Consider the following 20,325-nt stretch of genomic DNA (forward strand, 5'->3'; position numbering starts at 1 on the left):
TCTGTTTTTTGTCTCTATGGACTTACCTCCTCTGGAAATAAGTTCATATTAATATAATCATACAGTATGTGGCCTTTTGCATCTGGCTTCTTTCACTTAGCATAGTGTTTTCCAGATCCGTCCATGCTGTAGCATGTATCAGGACTTCAAATAATATTCCACTATTTGGATAGACCACATTTGTTTATTCATTTAGCAGTTGATGGACATTTGGGTTGCTTCCACTTTTTTGCTGTTATGAATAATGCTGCTATGAACATTTTGTTTACAAGTTTTTATGTGAACATGTTTTCAATTACCTTGTGTATGTACCTAAACGTGGAAATGTTGGGTCATATGGTAAATCGAGTTAACATTTTGAAGAACTGCCAAACTGTTTTCCAAAGCAGCTGCACCATTTTACACTCCCACTAACAATGTATGAGGGCTCCAAAATCTCCACATCCTTGCCCGCTCTTGTTCTCAAACGCTTTTAAAATTATAGCCATCCTAGGGGGTATATCTCATTGTGGCTTTGATTTGCATTTCCCTAATGGTTAATGATGTTGCATATCTTTTTGTGTGCTTGTTGGACATTTATATATCTTCTTTGGAGAGCTGTATATTCAAATCTTCTGCCCATTTTTTAATTGAGTTGTGTTTTTATTATCGGGTTATAAAAATTCTTTAAGGATCCTAGACCCTTATCACATATGTGATCTGCAAATATTTTCCTCCATTCTGTGGGTTATCTTTCCATTTCTTGGTAGTGTCCTTTGCAACACAAACGTTTTTAATTTTGATTAAGTTCAATTTATCTATTTTTCCTTTGGTTGCTTGAGCTTTAAGTGTCATATTTTAGAAACATTTGCCTAAGCCACATGGATTTAAGTTCACAGACTTATACCAATGTTTTGTAGTTTTAGCTCTTACCTTTTCATCTTTGATCCATTTTGAGTAAATTTTTGTATACTGTGTGAGGTTACAAGTTCAAAATCACACTTTTGCATATAGATATCCAGTTGTCCCACTACCATTTATTAAAGAGACTCTTCTTTTCACCATTGAATTATCTTGGCACTGTTGTTGAAAATCAATTGACCGTAGACGTATGGATTTATTTCTGGACCTCAACTTTATTCCACTGATCTATGTTTATCCTTATGCCAGTACCATGTAGTCTTAATTAGGGTAGTTTTGCAGTAAGTTTTGAAATTGTGAAGTGTGAGTCCTCCAACTTTGTTCTTCTTTTTCAAGAGTGTTTTGGTTATTCTGGGTCCCTTGAATTCCAATGTGAATTTTAGGAACAGCATGTAAATTTCTGCAAACACAGCAACAAAAAAGAGCAGCTGGAATTTTGATACGGATTGTGTTGCCTCTGTAGATCAATTTATGTATATTGTCATTTTAACAATATTAAGTCTTCCAATACATGAATATGGGATATTTTCCCACTGATTTAGATGTTTAAATTTCTTGCAGCAATGATTTCTAGTTTTTGAGGTACAAGTCTCACACATCTTTCATTAAATTTATTCCTCACATTCTATTACTTTTGATGCTATTGCAAGTGGAATTGTTTCCTTAATTTCACTTTTAGATTGTTCATTGCTAGAAATAGAACTGATTTTGTATATTGCTAGCCTGCAAACTTGCTGAGTTTGTTTATTAGTTTTAATTGATTTTTGTGGATTCCTTAATAATTTTTCATATAAAAGACCATGTTATCTGCAAATAGAGAAGTTTACTTCTCCCTTTCTAATCCTTTTATTTTTTGTCTTGCTGAATAGCCCTGAATAGAAATTCCAGTACAATATAGAATATAAGTGGTGAGACCTTACATCTTCATCTTGTTCCTGATCTAAGGAGGAAAACTCTGTCTTTCACCATTAAGTGTGATGTTAGCTATGAGGTTTTTTGTTTTTTTCTTTTGTTTTAAGACACCTTTTATCAGTTTGAGGAAGTTCCTTTCTTTTTTTTTTTTGCAGTACGCGGGCCTCTCACTGTTGTGGCCTCTCCCGTTGCGGGAGCACAGGCTCCAGACGCGCAGGCTCAGTGGCCATGGCTCACGGGCCTAGCCGCTTCGCGGCATGTGGGATCTTCCCGGACCGGGGCATGAACCCGTGTCCCCTGACTCGGCAGGCAGACTCTCAACCACTGTACCACCAGGGAAGCCCTTGTCACCTCCATTTTTAAAAAAGTATGTAATGCTATAATGGACAATTTTATGCGTTTAGATTTTCCTGTAATTAAGATTATTTTATTAGAATAGATCCACAGAAAAATTCCTGGCCCAAAGGGAGTGAATATGTTTATGGATCTTGATACAAGTTGCAAAATCACATTCCCATGAATTTAACCAACTTAAAATCTTCACAAGTTATTAGTGCTCATTTCACCATACGCTCTCCAGCATTGGGAAGTAGACATTTTAATTTTTTGTTAACATCATATGTGAAAAATGGTATCCCACATTTTCAAAATTTACATTTCTAGAAGCCCCAGCCTGGATCTGGCAGCAGGTCTAAATGAGGACTGTCAGTTGTCAGCTTGCAGCTGCAGCCTCAGAATGATTTTCGGGGTGTTGGTGGCCTCCACCATGGAGACTCTACTGGTGTTTGGAGCCTGAACCTAGCTCCACAGGTTTGGAGGGCCCTGCTGCCCAAGGACCACTAACCAGCCGTGTGGCTGACAAGGTCTTGGTGCTCTGGCCGGGTGTCAGGCCTGTGCCTCTGAGGTGGGAGAGCTGAGTTCAGGACACTGGTCTACCAGAGACCCTACAGCTCCACGTAATAGCAAATGGCAAAAGCTCTCCCAGAGATCTCCATCTCAATGCTAAGACCCAGCTCCACTCAATGACCAGCAAGCTCCAGTGCTGGACACCCTATGTCAAACAACTAGCAAGACAGGAACACAACCCCACACATTAGCAGAGAGGCTGCTTAAAATCATAATAAGGTAACAGACACCCCAAAACACACCACTGGACGCGGTCCTGCCCAGCAGAAAGACAAGATTCAGCCTCATCCACCAGAGCACAGGCACCAGTCCCCTCCACCAGGAAACCTACACAACCCACTGAACCAACCTTAGCCACTGGGGGCAGACACCAAAAACAACGGGAACTACGAACCTGCAGCCTGCGAAAAGGAGACCCCAAACACAGTAAGCTAAGAAAAATGAGAAGACAGAGAAACACACAGCAGATGAGGGAGCAAGGTAAAAACCCACCAGACCAAACAAATGAAGAGGAAATACGCACTCTATCTGAAAAAGAATTCAGAGTAATGATAGTAGAGATGATCCAAAATCTTGGAAATAGAATGGAGAAAATATAAGAAACGTTTAACAAGGAACTACAAGAACTAAAGAGCAAACAAACAATGATGAACAACACAATAAGTGAAATTAAAAATTCTCTAGAAGGAATCAATAGCAGAATAACTGAGGCAGAAGAATAGATAAGTGACCTGGAAGATAAAAGAGTGGAAATAGCTACCGCAGACCAGAATAAAGAAGAAAGAATGAAAAGAATTGATGACAGTCTCAGAGACCTCTGGGACAACATTAAATAGACCAACATTCGAATTATAGGAGTCCCAGAAGACGAAGAGAAAAAGAAAGGGACTGAGAAAATATTTGAAGAGATTATAGTTGAAAACTTCCCTAATATGGGAAAGGAAATAGTCAATCAAGTCCAGGAAACACAGAGAGTCCCATACAGGATAAACAAGGAGAAACACACCAAGACACATATTAATCAAACTATCAAAAATTAAATACAAAGAAAAAAAATTAAAAGCAGCAAGGGAAAAACAACAAATAACAACAAGGGAATTCCCATAAGGTTAACAGCTGATCTTTCAGCAGAAACTCTGCAAGCCAGAAGGGAGTAGCAGGACATAGTTACACATGTGTACTAGCCACTTGAGAGCATGTGTGTGTGCACACATACACACACAACACTGAAAGGTTACTATTTTAGGTGCAAATAAATTGAATAAATTTGGGGTCAAAGAAAAAAATTTACATTTGTATATTAAATAAAGCAGAAATTTTTTCCAAATGTTGGTATATTCGTTGTTTTTCCACTTTTGTAAATTGTCTGTTTAATCCTCTTAACCACTGAATAAATAATTTTGATGATTCACATAAGGGAGACAATTGGGTCTTTCCAGCAGAAAGAGCACTGATAACTCAAGGTGAATTAAGCAGTTTGACCTCTGCTTCTTAATCTATAAAACGGGCAGTTTCTAGAATCAAGAGAGATACACCATGTGAAATGCTTGGTGAACTCTCAAACATTTTAGAAAGGTAATGAATAGAGAATTAATATTATTACTCTCAATTCATTGACAGCCTAGAGTTCTAAGATTCACAAAGAGAATGGCTCTAAGAAAAATATGCTGGATGAAGGGGCAAAATCAGGCCAAATGACGAGATGTTGGAGGACACCATGTACTACCCAGAAACCTACCAGGTTCCCATCAAGAGACAGATGCAGAATCTTTTCTCCTACCTAATTTTCCTGAATAAGCTAAAAGTAATCCATATTGGGCAAGATTTGGAGTTGATCTAGTACAAAGTTACCTTGGCTTTCAACGAAAATTTCCAGACACTTGGATAGGAGAGCAAGTACATATAAATAGAAACCTCTTTCTCCTTAGGGGGAATTCTACTGCTAAGGGGGAGAAAAGATAATTGCCCTTCCCAACTGTTGCATATATTCACAATGCACACTTAATGACTGTCCCAGTAAGTGTGGCTGTATAAGTGTGAATACCTGAGGCACAGCTATTGATATATGGCTCCGTTGTTGATGGTGGTGGGTTTTGCTGGTTTGTTTGTATGTTGATTGTGTTCACGAGAATTTTTTTTTTTTTACAGCTACATTTAAACTGCCAGTCAGAAAATGTAAAACATTGTTATGTTTAGGTGGTGAGTGATTAAATTTGTTTTCTTCTCCCTATTTTTCTGTATTTTTATTAATGAGATATTTTAGTCCTTAGATGTAGAAATGTAAAGAATGTTCTGTGTGAGCAAATATCTGGGTGATCAATGAAAAACATGATTTTAAAAGTGTTTCCAGATACCTGCATGTTTTGAAATGTGAAAATGGAAGGGGGGTGAAAACAGCCTTATCAGCAGGAAATATGCTGCTCTGTGTGGTCTGGTTGTGGGTAGCACAGATATCTGTGTGTCAGTCAAATCTCTGGACCTGCAGGGCACCAGCCAGCCAGTAGTGAAGCAAAAATTTCAGCTTGAGTGAAGCCATTATCAGTTCCTGTCAAACACAGGAGGGCAGAAAACTCACATGAGTGCAGGGCCTGACAGATGACAGTAATGAAGTAAGCAGGTGAGGTGGGGACAAAAATATTTCACTTTCCTCTCTACTACTAAAAAAAAAAAAAAGGTTGGTGATAAATGGCCTTGGTGACACTGACAAAAATGAGAGGTGGGCCTAGGTTGGACGGGACCCCAGCCCTTCCTATGGAGTCAGTGCTTTTTGGCGTGCACAATGCCAGCTCCCATGTTCAAGAGACACAGAAATCCCAGATTTCTGTGCAAACATTTTCGATCTTGAAGACAAGTACTTCAAATATTTTAAATTCTGTAAGAGCCCAGTAAACACTTTTGTGCCCCATCTGGCACCCTCGGCCACCATTTCGCGAACCCTAGATCCATGGGTTTTTCTCCGTTGGTTTGGCTGTTTTCTGAAGCAAAACGGTAAAGTTGGAGTCTCGGTTTACCCTCGTGTACAGGCGAGGATTGGGGCAGGTGGTTCTGTGTCGGCGCTGCCTGGGTGCGCTCGCGCAGGGATGCGCGCGCCTGAAGAGTTGGTGAGAAGGGTGAGCGTTTGCATACTTGAATTCGGGGAGAACTAGTCTGCGTGTGGTCAGGCGATCTGGGTTTGATCTGCCAAGGCGCGGCGATTTGGGGGAAGTGGGGCTATAGGAATTGTCCCTGTGGAAATGAAGCTTTCTGCGGGATCGCCCTTTGGGAGTATCCTTGGAGTTCGAGGGCCCCTCTCCTGCCCTGCTCAGCTGGGGCAGTGGGACAAGGACCAGGACAGACAGGTGGACCCGGGTCTAGCTTTAGTGCCTGTCCCATGAGGGTAAAGCTGGCTTGGGCACTTATGCGGGACGCTACTCCAGCATTCAACCCCGCAGGGGCTCGGGATCCCGGAGCCCAACCGCTCCGGAGGAGACAGGAAAGGCGGTGAACTCCTGGCCCGCCGCCCTCCACGAGCTGTTGCTATGGCCACAGGGGACTTTTGATGTGAAGTGCGGTGACCCCCCCTCCACTTACCTTCTCTGCCTGCCTTCTGGATGACGTCATGGACGCCCGCGGCCCTGACAGGCCACCTGTGGGTTGGTCTCGCTTTAAAGCAGCTGTTCTCCACCGGCCCCCGCAGCCGCAGCGACTTGTGTCATCACCAAGAGGACTATGCCGGGACTCTGGACCTGCCTCTCGTCCTGGCGGAGTGGCCACTGCTCCGGACAGCACTGATTACCCGAGAGAGGCAAGTATTCAAGGGATGCTTCACAAATTATCTTCCTCAAAGCCCAACCGCCTCTCCGCCCTCCCCCTTGCCCCTGATCTGCAGCTCTTGGGGGGAGAAGGGACGAGCCAGCGGCGGCGTGGTGGCTGAGGGGCTTTCTTACAGAAAGAAGTGGAGAGCAGCGGTTTTTCTCGCTGGCCGTGGAGACCCATGCCAGGTAAAGTCCCGACCAGGGTCCCCCGTCCGATTCTCTGTCCCAGGTCGAGGGCTCGGGATTGAAAGAACAGCAGACTGGAACTGAGTGAGGTTCGTGAGGCTGAGTCTGGGGCTGCTTCGGAAGGCCGGAGGAGGGGGCAGTCGGGCTTGGCATCTGCTAAAGGTGCCGAGCCCGCCGCCAAATTCACGAAGAGGAGGGAAGACGGTGAGGGCGCCTGGAAAGCGGGAAGCGGCTCCTAAGCCCGGCACCCGAGCGCTCCTGACGGGGTGCTCGACCAGCTCGAGTTGTGGGGACATCTGGTTCTCGGACCCACTCTCGGCGCGCGCCGAAACCCGGTTTGCCGTTTGTCTGGCTCGGTCCGGCACCCCGTCGGAGATGGGCAGCACCACAGCCTCTGGAGTGGGCGCTCTCCGGCCCCAGCCTCCCCAAGCCCACCGCCGCCGCCTGGTATCCAGCGCTGCTCGCCCTTCAGATTCCGGATGCAGCGGACCTGTTGCGTGCAGAAAAGCGGCGTGGTGAGGTGTTCCAGGCCTCTCCTCCCTGCCTTGCCCGCCACCGCCCGCCACAAGATCTGAGCGCCGGGAGTCCCGGGACTTTGCCTGCAGACTCCCAGAGAGCCCAGTGCTGAAAGAGAAAAGGGGAGAACTGCCGGGAGGCAACTGTAGCCATCCCACTGCAAAGGGCTCTTCGTACCCGCTGAGATTGCGGCAAATAATCCCACTAACCCGGAGAGGGAAACGGAGAGGCGCGGGGGATTGAGCCCGGAAGGGAGTCGGGTCCGCTGAAAAAGCGCACCTGGTGCAGACACGTCCGAGTCTCGCCTTTGACCCCGGCGGACGGAGCGCCTGCACTTCAGCTCCCTGCCTCGGGGTTAGAACCGAGCTGCTCAAGGTCCCCAGAGCCCCTCCACGGCGAGTCCGAAGCTCCAGCTTCAGCACCAGACGCTGGACAGCGCCCCGCCGAATTGCGCCCAAGGGTGGGTTCCTGCGGGCTACTCCGCTTCCTAGCTCGTCGCCGCTCGCAGTCTCTCAGATCCCACTCGGAGGAGGCAAGGAGGCGAGACAGGGTTCACCGAGAAATGGATGGGGGGGGGATACTCATGTTCCCCGTTTCTCCAGGAGCTTAGGTATCGGATTCTAGGAGGGCATTCTATCTCCCCTCCGCTAAGAGCAGCTGGAATAACTTGGTGCTAAATGCAGGCAGGATGCCCGAAGAGAAAAGAGGCGCGCCTGTAAGTGGTGAGCTTAGTTACGCACAAGCGGGAAAGTAGTTCTACTGGGAACCCCAGGCACTGGTGTACTGTGAAAGGTCGCCACATTCAAGTCATGTTCTCTCTACCTCTTCCCCCCACCCCGACCCCCGCCCAGCCTCTCTCCCCACAATTTCCGTACACCTTAACGCCGGTGAATGAAGGAAAAAGCGTGGGATGGTGGGAGAAGATATTGAGGTCGAGATAAAAAGCACATTTTTTCGGGGTTGCCATAGCTCGGTGTAGACGAAATCTGTCCTAATTGAACATCAAGGTCTGCATTTTTAGCCAAAGGCGCCCAATGTGCCCTTTGTATGAGGAGCTGAATGACTGTTCAGCCAGGAAGGAAAAAAGCCGCAGAGGGGAAGACGTTATCACAAAAGGGCTAACAGAGGTGGGGGAGGAGGAGAAGGGGACAGGACCCCGGCACTAGAGTGTGGTTACCAGGCAACCAGCCCCAGCCTCTTGTTGCCTTGGTTACAGTGAGTGGAGGGGCTTTGGCCGTTGATTATCTGTGAGCACCTTTATTCTTAAAAATATCTGCTGGGAGCCCCTGTTTTCCCCCGTGTGGATGTGAGTCAACAACCGCCCCCGTAAAATCCCTGGGGGTTAAGAGGAAATCCTGGAAGGCAAATTTTTCCTTTGAAGTCAAGGTGCCTGGTGAAGCAGCTACCTTTCCACCACTGCAGTCCTTCACACCCTCTCCCTTACCCCTCTCAGAGAGGTGAGCATATCCTACTCTGTCCTTTCTCTGGGATTTACAATTAGGGCTTTTATTTTTTTCATGTGGTCCTTTAGACGCAAGGGCTTCCCCCACCCTGACCCCGCACGCTTTGCTTTTCCCCCTTTAAATGAGAAAGACGCATTTGTTCTTCATGGATGAACTGGAGGGAGAACGGCTTTCTCCTGGGTTTGGCAGTGGTTCCTCCCTCCCTCAGCACCTCTCTCATGCTGGAAGAGGTGAATTCTAGATCATCACCTCTTTTCACCTCTTCCCGCAGACCACACAGAAAGCACAGATAGGTAGAAACGGGACTCCCTTAGAAAAAGCCACTAGCATCACTAGCCTCAGATTCCTCAAAATTCTCTTTTCTTCCTCTTCAGCTCTGCCTTCATAATTAGGGAATGCAGCACTTAAAGCTTCTAATACTCTGATCTTTTTCATTTCCCTGGATTGACAAACATTGATTCCACTTTTTACCTGTCAGACTTGTCTGCCTGCATTCATTTGTAGTATCTGGGTAGAAAATCATTTTATCCATAATTTTCCCAAGGCAGCTGTAACATTCTCAGAATGATTTAAGGGGAAATCACTAGTAAGTTAATAGAACAACCTGTGTTCTGTGCACTACTTCATCTAGAACACTTCTTAAGAGCCACGAACTTTGTCTTTTCACAACAAAACCTTGTTTTAAACTGAGCTATCACCTGACAATCCAGGAATGGAGGAAATCTCTATTCCAGGCAGTAACTGTCATATCTTCATCTTTGTTGCCCTGCATCACAAACACACATATCTTTCCTTTTCTTCACTCATTGCTAATGTAAAATTTTTAAAAATCATTATAATTTCAGACTATGTTGAAGGCCAAAATTATCCTCCATGGGCTGGCTAGATATAGTTTTGGGGACATTTGCATTAAAATGCTTCTCCTTCACATGTTACTATAGAAACTTCTTTTTAGTCCAGACTAGACAGCTGGTCTGCTTTTTGTACTTTTCTTCCCAAAGAAGTGCCTTCCTTTATGAATTCTCTGGGGCAGCTATCATTGATCACATCAATAATGTCCCATAGCAACAGTGGTTTCTTTTTTCTTTTTTTAAAATTATTATTCCCTTTCTGCTCATTTTCTTTATGGACAAAGGTTTTACTTTCCTTTCAAGAAGAGAACTGAGATCTTATTGGCCAGAAAAGAAGAAGCATTCTTTCATTTGTTGGTGTGTATTGCCTTGTTAACCAATCAGAGGATGCCATTTATCCTTTTCTGACTAGCTAAGTGAGCAGAGTACCCAAAATGATTGAATCTGTGTTAGTACCGTCCAGTAGCAAAGGTTGGAACTCAGAGTTCTGAGACCCAGGATCTGCTATTTGCTTTGACTAATCCAGATTGCATTTGACTTGCAATGATGAATTCACTACCTAGTTATTTGTAGCTTACTTGAACACAGCTGGATTACACGTTATTCTATGATTCTTTTTTTTTTCATTTTAAAATATATTATGATCATCTTTCCAAGTCAGTGCAGATTATTGGTATCAGCACACCAGTGGTCCAGGGATCTTTCTGATTTCCCTTAGAAGTGTAGAATTGGTCCCCACCCTTAGGGATTTGGTGAAAATCTGGGAGGATGAGGATGGGAAGTCAGAAGAGAGAAGAGCTTTGTTACTTATGCTGTACAGATATCTCAGCTTTTGGATTCATTCTGTCCAACTTTGGTGTCCCTGGTAGTTTTATTTTTTGTTTTTCTATTTTAATTCTTCACAGCTGCCCTGCTGGCCTGCATTTTCAGTGACAAATAGAAAAGCTGGATGGATGGAGACAATGACCCTCTAATTAGGTATAAGAGAAGACATAACTTCCCAGGAAGGCTGTGGCAGGTAGGTGGTGGAGATCCCTGGAACTGGAGATTACCCCAGTCTGTCATGGCACTGGAGTTGGGCAGGTCTATTTTTTTCTTTCTCCCTCCACCAAACAGCCCTATTTAAGGATGCTGGCATTAGTCTCCACTTCTCTAAAAGGAAGGGGGCATCAAAGTTCCTTCCCTTCCAAGACAGAAACCATCTGACAACAGCCTGAGAAATCTTAACGTAAGTACAGACCCCCTTGGTCGATCGTTTCTTGTTTTTGGCTGGAGGGGATGCTGGGAATGGACAGATGCTTGACCATGAGGATGCTATCAAGAGCCATCTCCTTTAGTGACCCAATCTGTGCCAGGGTTTGAGTGGGACCATGACCAGAGTATAAGCCCTTCAATATTAGGGGCTATGTCATGTACACCTTTGATTCCCTGGAGCTTAGTCATGCTTAAAGTAGGGGCCCAGCAAATATTTGAACTGAATCCTACAGGCTACTGTTAGGACAAGTCCCTCAACTTCCTTTTTATGACAGTGGCAGCTCTAGCCCTGCACCATCCCCCACCTATCTCTTCCAAAAGCTTCTATTCCCTAGCTGTCTTCACAAAAGATAAATGAAGGCTCCGTTAATTGTTTCCATGGTTACATGGAAGTGGCCACACTGAGGATCCCTATCACCCTTACTGTCTGAAGGAAAAAGAGAGGAGGGGTTTGGGATCTTTGTCACAGAGGAAACCATGGAAACAAGCGTTGCTAAGGGGATGGCTCTAAATTCAGAGGAAAGAAACTAGAAGTGGGGAGAGGGAGTTAGTGGGCTCAAGGGCAGGTTATTTTTCAAGGTACATTTCTCTGAGGCTAGAGCAGCCTCTTTCACTTCTTGCACCCTCCCCCAACCCAGACAGAACCCAGAGTTAAAAAATTTTAGAAAACTGGGGCCACTGTCAGGCTCAAGTCCATCTTTATTGGTCCTGCAAGGGAAACGCCAATGAAAATGGAGTTATTGTGTTCACACCTCATGATTATACTCATTTCTGAACTTTGCCTCTTTGCCAATCAGTTTTGTATGTTATGAGCCAGGCACTGTGCTGGGCACTGGAAAATAATCATCAGCAAAACAGTCCCTGCTCTCATGGTGAGCTGATAGCAGGACAGCCACTTGGTGGCTCTAGGGCCAGGGTTGCTCACATGGGCTGGATTGGACAGTCCTGCATGGCAGTGTACAGAGGGCTGTCAGGAGTCTCTCCAAACTCTTTTTGTAATACCTATTAGCTTATCTATTACCACCTGAAGTTTACCTGAGAGCTCACTGAGAAAGGCCTGTTTTTCCTGGGAATACCTAGGGCTCTAGCCCCTCCGGTGAACACCTTGCACCTTGGTTAGGCTTGCCCTCTGATATTAGCACTCAGGCCCTTGTCTCTGAAACTATACACCAAGGATGATGAACTAGTCCTCTCTCAACAGTGCCAAAGAGACATGGGTTTTTTGTTTTGTTTTGTTTTGTTTAATTTTTTGACTTCACCACGCAGTGTGCAGGATCTTAGTTCCCTGACCAGGGATTGAACCCACACCCCCTGCAATGGAAGTGCGGAGCCTTAACCACCGAACCGCCAGGGAAGTCCCTATTATTATTATCATTATCATTTTACAAAAAATTAAAGGCAACAAGTCCCTCTTTTCTTCCTTGATGGGTTAGCTGGGGGGGTGGGAGTCCTCAGCTCCCTGCAGCTTGGAGTTGGAGAGTTAGCGCCTCACTGGGGAGTGGAGAGATGGCGGGGGTCTTAACCTCCTGGGGAGGGATACCCCTCTCTTAATCCAGCTGAGAGCTGGGGTGCTGGGCCTCCGAGCTCGGTTCTGCCGGTCTTCTCCATGTCCCCCCTCTAAACTTCAGTTTCTCTGGGCCAGCCCTTCCCCACTCCGGGTGCACAGAACAAGCCCAAGGATGGCGGGCTGGGCTACAGAGGAAGAGTTGTAATTAAAAAGAGAAAGAATTGGGCTTCCCTGGTGGAGCAGTGGTTGAGAGTCCGCCTGCCGATGCAGGGGACGCGGGTTCATGTCCCGGTCCCTGAGGATCCCACATGCCGTGGAGCGGCGGGGCCCGTGAGCCATGGCCGCTGAGCCTGCGCATCCGGGGCCTGTGCTCCGCAGCGGGAGAGGCCACAACAGTGAGAGGCCCGCGTACCACAAACAAAAAAAAAAGAGAGAGAAAGAATTAAAAGCAGCACCAAAAGGGAAGGGTAATTACCCTTCAGCTGCTGCAGAAATATAATTAGGGCCGTGCTCTCTGAGCCGCCAGGATACTGTGGCTTTTGCTAATTATGAAGCGGATATGCCCTGGCAGCACAATTAGAGGCCGGCCAGGCACCGGGGGCCTGGCCTCTCCTCCATCAGTGCCCAGGCCTGGGGAAATTCAGCCCGGAGCCCAGTGCCGGGACTGGCTGGGTGGAGGCGGGGGCGCAGGCCCACAACCGGTGTCCCTTTTCCTCTCCTGCCTATTCTGCTAGGCCCAGCCCCCATCCCCACTTCATTCGGAGCCGTGGTTCAGTAAGCACTGGGTGGATTGTCACCCTGGGCCTTCACCGTGAACTAGGGCGGAGATGGGAAGGGGGAGGCTGGTAGAGAGGGGTCACCGTGACCTGGAGCTCTTCACTTTTCCCTTCTCCGTGATAGTACAGCGCTTTGTGATTCCCAGAAAAAGGTAGAGAAATGAGCCGCCCGCTGTCTCTCTTTAAAAATAAGATCCCCCTATTATTAAAGGAAATATGTTCATTAGAGAAAATGAAACACTCCAAAGAAAAAGAAAATAATGAAACAATCCCCTCCCCACTCCCCCACCCCCCATCCCCCATCCCCCCATCTCCATCAGAGGCTCCGGAGAACTCTGGGGTGGGGGAGGGGTGGTGGGCTGGTGGGAGGAGGTGACCTTGGGGGTGGGGGCAGGGACACAAGCTGGCCCGGCGGGAGTGTCGGGCTGGCTGAACGCCTGGCCCGAGCGGCGGGTGCGGCCGTGGACCAGCCAGCCCCATCTGGAAGACTAGTGATTTTGTTGTTGTCTCCCTGCGCTCAACAACAAGTCCCAGTCTGCCGCATGGTGCCGGCCGCCGCAGCGGGGTGGAGGGGGGCGGTGCGCTGGGGCTGGGGGCGGTCCGCGCACTTTGTGGCTCTTCCTCCGTGTGTTCTTTCTGTGCCTTCTCTGTCTCCTAGAAAGCACCTCTGGAAACTACCCTGAGCACCACCTTGGGCAGCACACCTCAGGCGGACTCTTCCAGAAACAAGGACAGACTACTGTGTGTGTGTGTGTGTGTGTGTGTGTGTGTGTGTGAGTGTGTGTGTGTGTGTGTGTGTGTGTGTGTGTGTGTGTGTGTGTGTGGTGGGGTGCGGGGAAGCATGAGGGTGGGAGGGATGGACAGGGTCACAGTCCTCCGGGAGCGGCGAGCTGCTTCCACATCACTGACAAGGGCAGGGAGAGAGAATCCCCCCGCAGGGGCCCAGGCGTCTAGTTGTCTCTGGCAGGAGAGAGCCAGAGCGTGTGCAGGCACAAAGCGGCATGTACTTATGACCAGGGTGCCTGCGATGTTGGTGCCCTGGCAGCCACCTGGAGGACACGCCTGACCCTGGCCGGCCCGGACCTCACCTTGCCTACCCCAGGGAGGAGAGAGTGGACTTGTGCATATAGAACTTCTTCTTGGCCCCAGAATCTGCCTCCGTGCTGCTGGGCCCAGAGGTGTCGCCAAGGGAAAACTGAGGTGAGAAAGCCCAGTCCCACATCTGAGCCTGGAAACCAGTCCCCCACTATGGCAGAAGCAGTGATCATACAAACCATTTCCCATCCTTTGTCCATGCCTCCGTGTGGGGGGCACCTTACCCTCAGATGGTCACCAAGTTCCAATGGTGAGACTCTCAGTGGGACAAATTTTTCAAGCAGGAAACTCAAATGCCCTCCCCAGTCCTTTCTAAGTATATTCCCACCCTGGAGAAGGAGGCACTCCTGGGGCCCTTGGGCCAGAGAAAGGAAGTGTTGGTCAGCAGCCTCAGGAGGCAAAAAAAAGACTGGGAAAGTGTTTGTTTGTTTGTTTTAGAACACTAACACATCTTACCAATTTAAATTGGGTTGGGAGTTGTACTCCTTTAGGGAACCCTAAAAATGCAACCATTGTTGAGCTTACCCTGCCTCTGCCACTTGCCAGCTGTGTGACCTTTGGCAAGACACTTAACCTCTCTGAACCAATCAGTCCTTCACTTCCACCTAGAGGCTGCTGCTGTCAGTGTCTCAGCTCCTCCAAACTGGCTCTCTCCTTCTCCATTTCCTGCCTCTTAAATTCTCTTTTCTCCAATCCTGCCTGAAACCAGTGGGCAGCCAGTCCTATTAGAAATCTCATTCACACTTGAGAAGGCTGCAAATTGGTGTCAGCAGGTGCCTGCCCTTCACTGGAGGAAAGGGGCCTGGATTGGGCAGAAGGGGCCAGAGGTGGGGAACAGGGGAGGAGGGGAGTCAAATCTCTCCCAGGCAGTCCTCAGTATCCAGGGCTGCTATGGAGACAGAAGGGAGAGAGATCCTGCCTCAGCAAAACAAGCATCTAGAGAGGGTAGTGGGGTGCACTCCTGATTTGAGAGATGGACAAGAGTGCCCCTGTTGATATGTAGCAAGGTACAAAATAGAGGGAGCAAGGTACTCCCTGGGGGGTGGGGAGGGAGTCCTGGCTTCGAAGTCAGACACACCCCAGTTCCAATCCTGGCTGCACCACTTACTAGCTGTGTGACATTGAGGCAGTCACTTAACATCTCTGAGCCTCAGATTCTTTAATTGTAAAATGGAATTGATCACGTCTACCTTGCTAGGTTATATGTTAATTAATCAAGAGAAGTGCCAATAATATATAATGGCATATGTAAATACTCAACAGTAGTCTCTTTTGCCTCCTCTTTCATAGTTTTTCTTTTCCAGGATCTGGGGTACCCACAAGTCCCCTTCCCTGAAGTAGCAACAAATGAGAACCACCATCTCTCTATTAGTCTCCCACATCGCATAGAAGTTTTATCCCATTTAAACGTTTATCCTTCCCCTCCCCAGATCAGTATCTTGTCCACTTCAGGAGGCTCAATATATATTTAAAGAATGATTATAGACCAAGTGTCCCCGCCCCCACCCCCCTCCTCTTCCCTCCCCACACTTCTCCGTTTTAAAAATGCAGAAACCAACACTTAGGTTGTATGATTTACCTCTAAGTCACTCGGCAAAATAGACAGCTTACTACTTCTTAAAGTAACTTTCTAGGAGTCTCAGAACACAAAATGGTTGGTGATCCAAGGGTCAGGCATCTGGAGTCCCCTTACCTCAACTGCATCGCCCGGGTTTATGCAGCCAGCAGCCCCATCTGCGGGCGCGTTTCCAGGGATGAGCAGGGAGGCAGCGCCCTCTGATGGATCTTGTAGGTAGCTGCGCCTTAGCGCCCCGTCTCAATCTTGGCTGCAAGCTAGAATCACCTGATAAGCTTTAAAAATCTCCATATTCAGGTCACATTGCAGACCTGTTACATCAGAATCTTGGGGTGTCACCCAAGTGTCAATATTTTTTAAAGCTCCGCAGGCAATTTTAATGTTCAGCCAAGATTGAGCAATAATTACAGATTAATTTTATATGTGAAGAAATTGTAGTGTAGAATGGAAAAAGTTAACGGTGGAGAATAAAATTCCTCTGGATCAAATCTTGCCAGTTTTCCACAAAAAGTCAGTCATATGAGACTTTACATGGTTCTAAAAATCCTGGAAAATCTCAGGAGTTGGGAGAAGGTATAAAATACTGTAATTGTCTTGATGACAGGCTGTGTCCAGGTAGGTTCAAAGTCACTGTTGGATCAAGAGTGCTAGTAGAGCGGGAATGTGCTTGAATAAAATAAGTTATTTACATTGGCTCCCAGGTTGTGTCCGCTTCATACCCTCTAACACATCGGATTTTAAACTTGAGCATGCATGAGGAAGCTGCTAATCTGCTTGTTAAAACACAGATCGCTGGGCCACACTCACCCCTGAATTTCTGAGTCAGTGGGTCCAACAAATTTCCGTGATGCCTAGGCTGCTGGTTTAGGACCACACTTAGAGAATCGCTGCTACAAAAAATGGCCAGATCGACACCCGCCTTCAGGTCTGCACCTGCTCCAGCAACATGGGAATCCCCATAGCATCCCAAATAGTCCTCAAAGCAGGCATGCAAGGAAGGCAGAATGGTGCTTCGAGTGTGGCATAATGATTTGTAAGCACACAACACAGGTCAAGTCCGATGTCTCAAGTGCTTCTGGATTGACAGGGTTGGGGGGGAATAGTGTGGGGTCCCTGGGGGCAGGGGTTGGATCATGGGCTTTCCCCCACCAAGCCCCAACTCAAAAGGGTCTGTTACAGAGGAGCCCCAGTCTTTGTGGAAGGAGGAGATAGTTTCATTTCAGGAACAGGAAGGTGAAGTCCCTAAAGGTTGGGGTTGGAGGTACTGCCATTCACAGTCAAGATGCCAGTATTGGGCCATCCATATTGTATACTTGTGGACCTTCAAATTTTTTGCTTGATAATATTTTCTATTGTAAGTTGTGGTAGTTACAAATGACGTATCGTAAATATTGACATCTTTTTAAAAACTGTGTCTGTAAATGAATGTAGTGGACACATATCTATCGAGCAATTTGATACTAACATTAACCATTTTAAAAATACATGAAAAAACTCTTACCATCAATGTTAAATTTTATCTGAGTCCTATGCTCCTGGAAAGCAGCAATGGTGAAGAAATTTCTCCCATCCTTCTGTGTTCCAGAAACTAGTTACTGCAAAGAAACATCCTGCCCCATATGATTGTGAAAAGACTCCAGGATTCCCCCATTGTTTACCTATGACGAGTCCTGGCACGCACACTCCAAATTCCCATTCTTTGCCTCATTGATTAGCTGAACTGCTGGACCCATGGATCAATTGGAATAAAACGCTCATTAACCAAACTTTGGTTAAGCTTCTTTTCTTCCCCTAGGTCCCTGAACTATGGCCCACCCTCAGCCAGAGCCAGTTTACAATCCCTCCTTAATGACCCCTCCAGGGAATAGGCTGGCCTCAGGGTAAAACAATCTCCGTATCTAATATCAATTTACTAACCTAATAGGATCTGGGATCTGGTCACTGCCATCTCCATATCCTGTTCTTTCTAGCCCCCTTTACTCCTCCCTATAAAGGAAAACCCTTTTTGCCTACCCTTGAGAACTAGCAGAGCATTTTCTCTATTGCAATAAATATCCCCTCCCAAACACCCACCCCCCTAATCCTTTCAAATAAAGTCTCTCTTTCCTAAATCTGGATTTATTTTTTATTACATGCAACATTCTTTTTTCTTCTTCAACTTACACTTCCATTCAACTTCCACTATGGAGATTTATCCTAACATAATCTATTTTCATGCTTGGCAATATTTTCTGGAGAACCTGATCATACTTTAATGTCACAAAATTATGTATATCAATTTGAACTTGTTAACTCTAGAAAAATGTCCTGTGACCCATGAGGTTCCACGTGTTATTTTTTTTCCTTCTGGATTGAGACATTGTTGCTATTATTTCTATTACAAGTGAGCAAATGATAAATATACAGCATTTCATTATATGAGCAATAATCTTTACACATAAAAAGTGAGTTTTAATTAGAAATGCCATTGGAAACATGTCTCTTTAGGAGATAGATGGAGCCAGTTATTTTTCATTAAGTTTATAAATCTGGGGATGAATATCACTTTTTGCAAGAATGGGAAAAAGTTGGGCCTTCTGTTTTGTTTTTATGGAGGTAAACACTGATTAAAAACATTGTTCACATAAAAAGCAGATAGAAGTGGAAGGAGTTTTCTCTGACAATGTCATCTCTTTTCATTTCTGTTAATTATGTAGCCTCAAAAAAATTTTTTTTAATGACCCATTAGCTGGCAACATGATTAAATCCTCCTCAGATCATAACGAAAGCAAAGAATCAGAAACCCACCAGACTTGTAGAAAGGGTTTCTTGCCCAGTCCTCAATAATAACCCATATTTAGAGCAGTCTTATTGAAACTGATAGGTGTCATTTCAGGCGAGCTCCGAAAAGCCTGGTCCTTTATGTCTCAGCGCAGAAAGAATTCAGCGAGAGGCAAAGTGATAGATAAGAAGTGATTTATTAGAATGGGATGCTTGTGAGGCTTACAAGCGGACAGGCAAGAGGGTGCCACGCCTGAGAACTTAGTGGGAACTTACATTTATAATCAAAGGAAAAGGGGGGAGGGGGAAAAGACCACTTTCTTCTTCATTTTTTTTTTTTTTTTTTTTTTGCGGTACGCGGGCCTCTCACTGTTGTGGCCTCTCCAATTGTGGAGCACAGGCTCCGGACACGCAGGCTCAGCGGCCATGGCTCATGGGCCCAGCTGCTCCGCGGCTGCATGTGGGATCTTCCCAGACCAGGGCACGAACCCGTGTCCCCTGCATCGGCAGGCAGACTCTCAACCACTGTGCCACCAGGGAAGCACCTCTTCTTCATTCTTGAGTAGACGTCATGCTTCCATCATCAACTCCTCGTCCAGGTTGGGCAGGGGAGTTTTTTGTCCCTACATGGTCAAGCCAGGACTTTAAAAATTATTTCAGGTCTCTGTACAGTGAGCACCTTTCCATACTGAGCTCACTGGGCAGGATGTGGGTCTCATGCCACCATTGTTTGTTTTGGGGCATGTCTCGTGCTTCTGTCACATGGTTTTGTGGCTAGGCAAGCCTGCTTGGTTTTGTGGTTAAGTAAACCTGCTTTCTTGAGTGATCATTAATCTTACTGTGGTCTCCCAGAGCCTCCTAAAGTTCCCTATCTACAATCCCCTAATGGGGTTTCTAAGCTGACTATTTGATTATCCTACTCAATCCCTATCATTATTTTTCTTCTTCCCAAGACTACTTTTATTTCCCAGGGTAATGCCACAGAGCAAGATTTAGAATGTGTGTGTGTGACTTTCCTTTGTAAAGTGGGAGACAGCTGGTTATAAAAAGGGAGATGGAAGATGGACTCCAAAGACTCCAGGTCCATTCCCAGGTGTAGTTCCATGGGAGTTGAGGATCTGGTTACTGACTCTCTTAAAATCCTCCTTGCCCCGAGAGTTGCCTCTGACAGAGTCTCCATGTCTGAAAACAGCTACTCTGCATCCCCTTTCCTTCTGCTCTCTGTCATCTCAATGTTGCCTCCGAAGGAGCTCTGGAATCTGTCCCAAGCTCTTTATCCTCTCTACCACTCTGGCCACCAGGATCTTATCCCACCTGAATGTCCACAATCACCCCAACACCCATGTCTCTTTCTCCAGGCCTGGTCCATTCCTTTCCTATTGCAGCCAGAGTGAGCTTCCCCAAACGCAAATCTGCTGGTGAACCAGCTCTGGCTTGAATTCCTTCCAGCTCCTCCAAGCCTTCAGGAATCTGAGTAGAAAGCCTTATCCCTCTAGTGGCCTTCTCCTTTGTCCTGCTTCCCTCAAATCTGTAGCCTGGTCAGAAATACCCAATTTTTGGAACATGTACCCCTGGCCTTCTGAGAACATTTGCGATGCCACTGCTGCTTGCACAATGGAGCTAGAAGGAATCTGACTGCGTTGGTCTTTGTTTGGACCCTCGCTGTTTTCCCTTAATTTCTTGAAATGTCAATTTCCTTAATCGTAAAACAGAAATAATAGTACACATCTCAAAGGGTTCGTCAGATTAAAGGGGTGTATTACCTGGCACTCTGTTAATGCTCACATAATAAATGCAAACTCATTGTTATTGTTTTTTATTATTCACGT

This window comes from Grampus griseus (assembly GCF_964374135.1).
Source record: "Grampus griseus genome assembly, chromosome: 2".
NCBI lineage: Eukaryota > Metazoa > Chordata > Mammalia > Artiodactyla > Delphinidae > Grampus > Grampus griseus.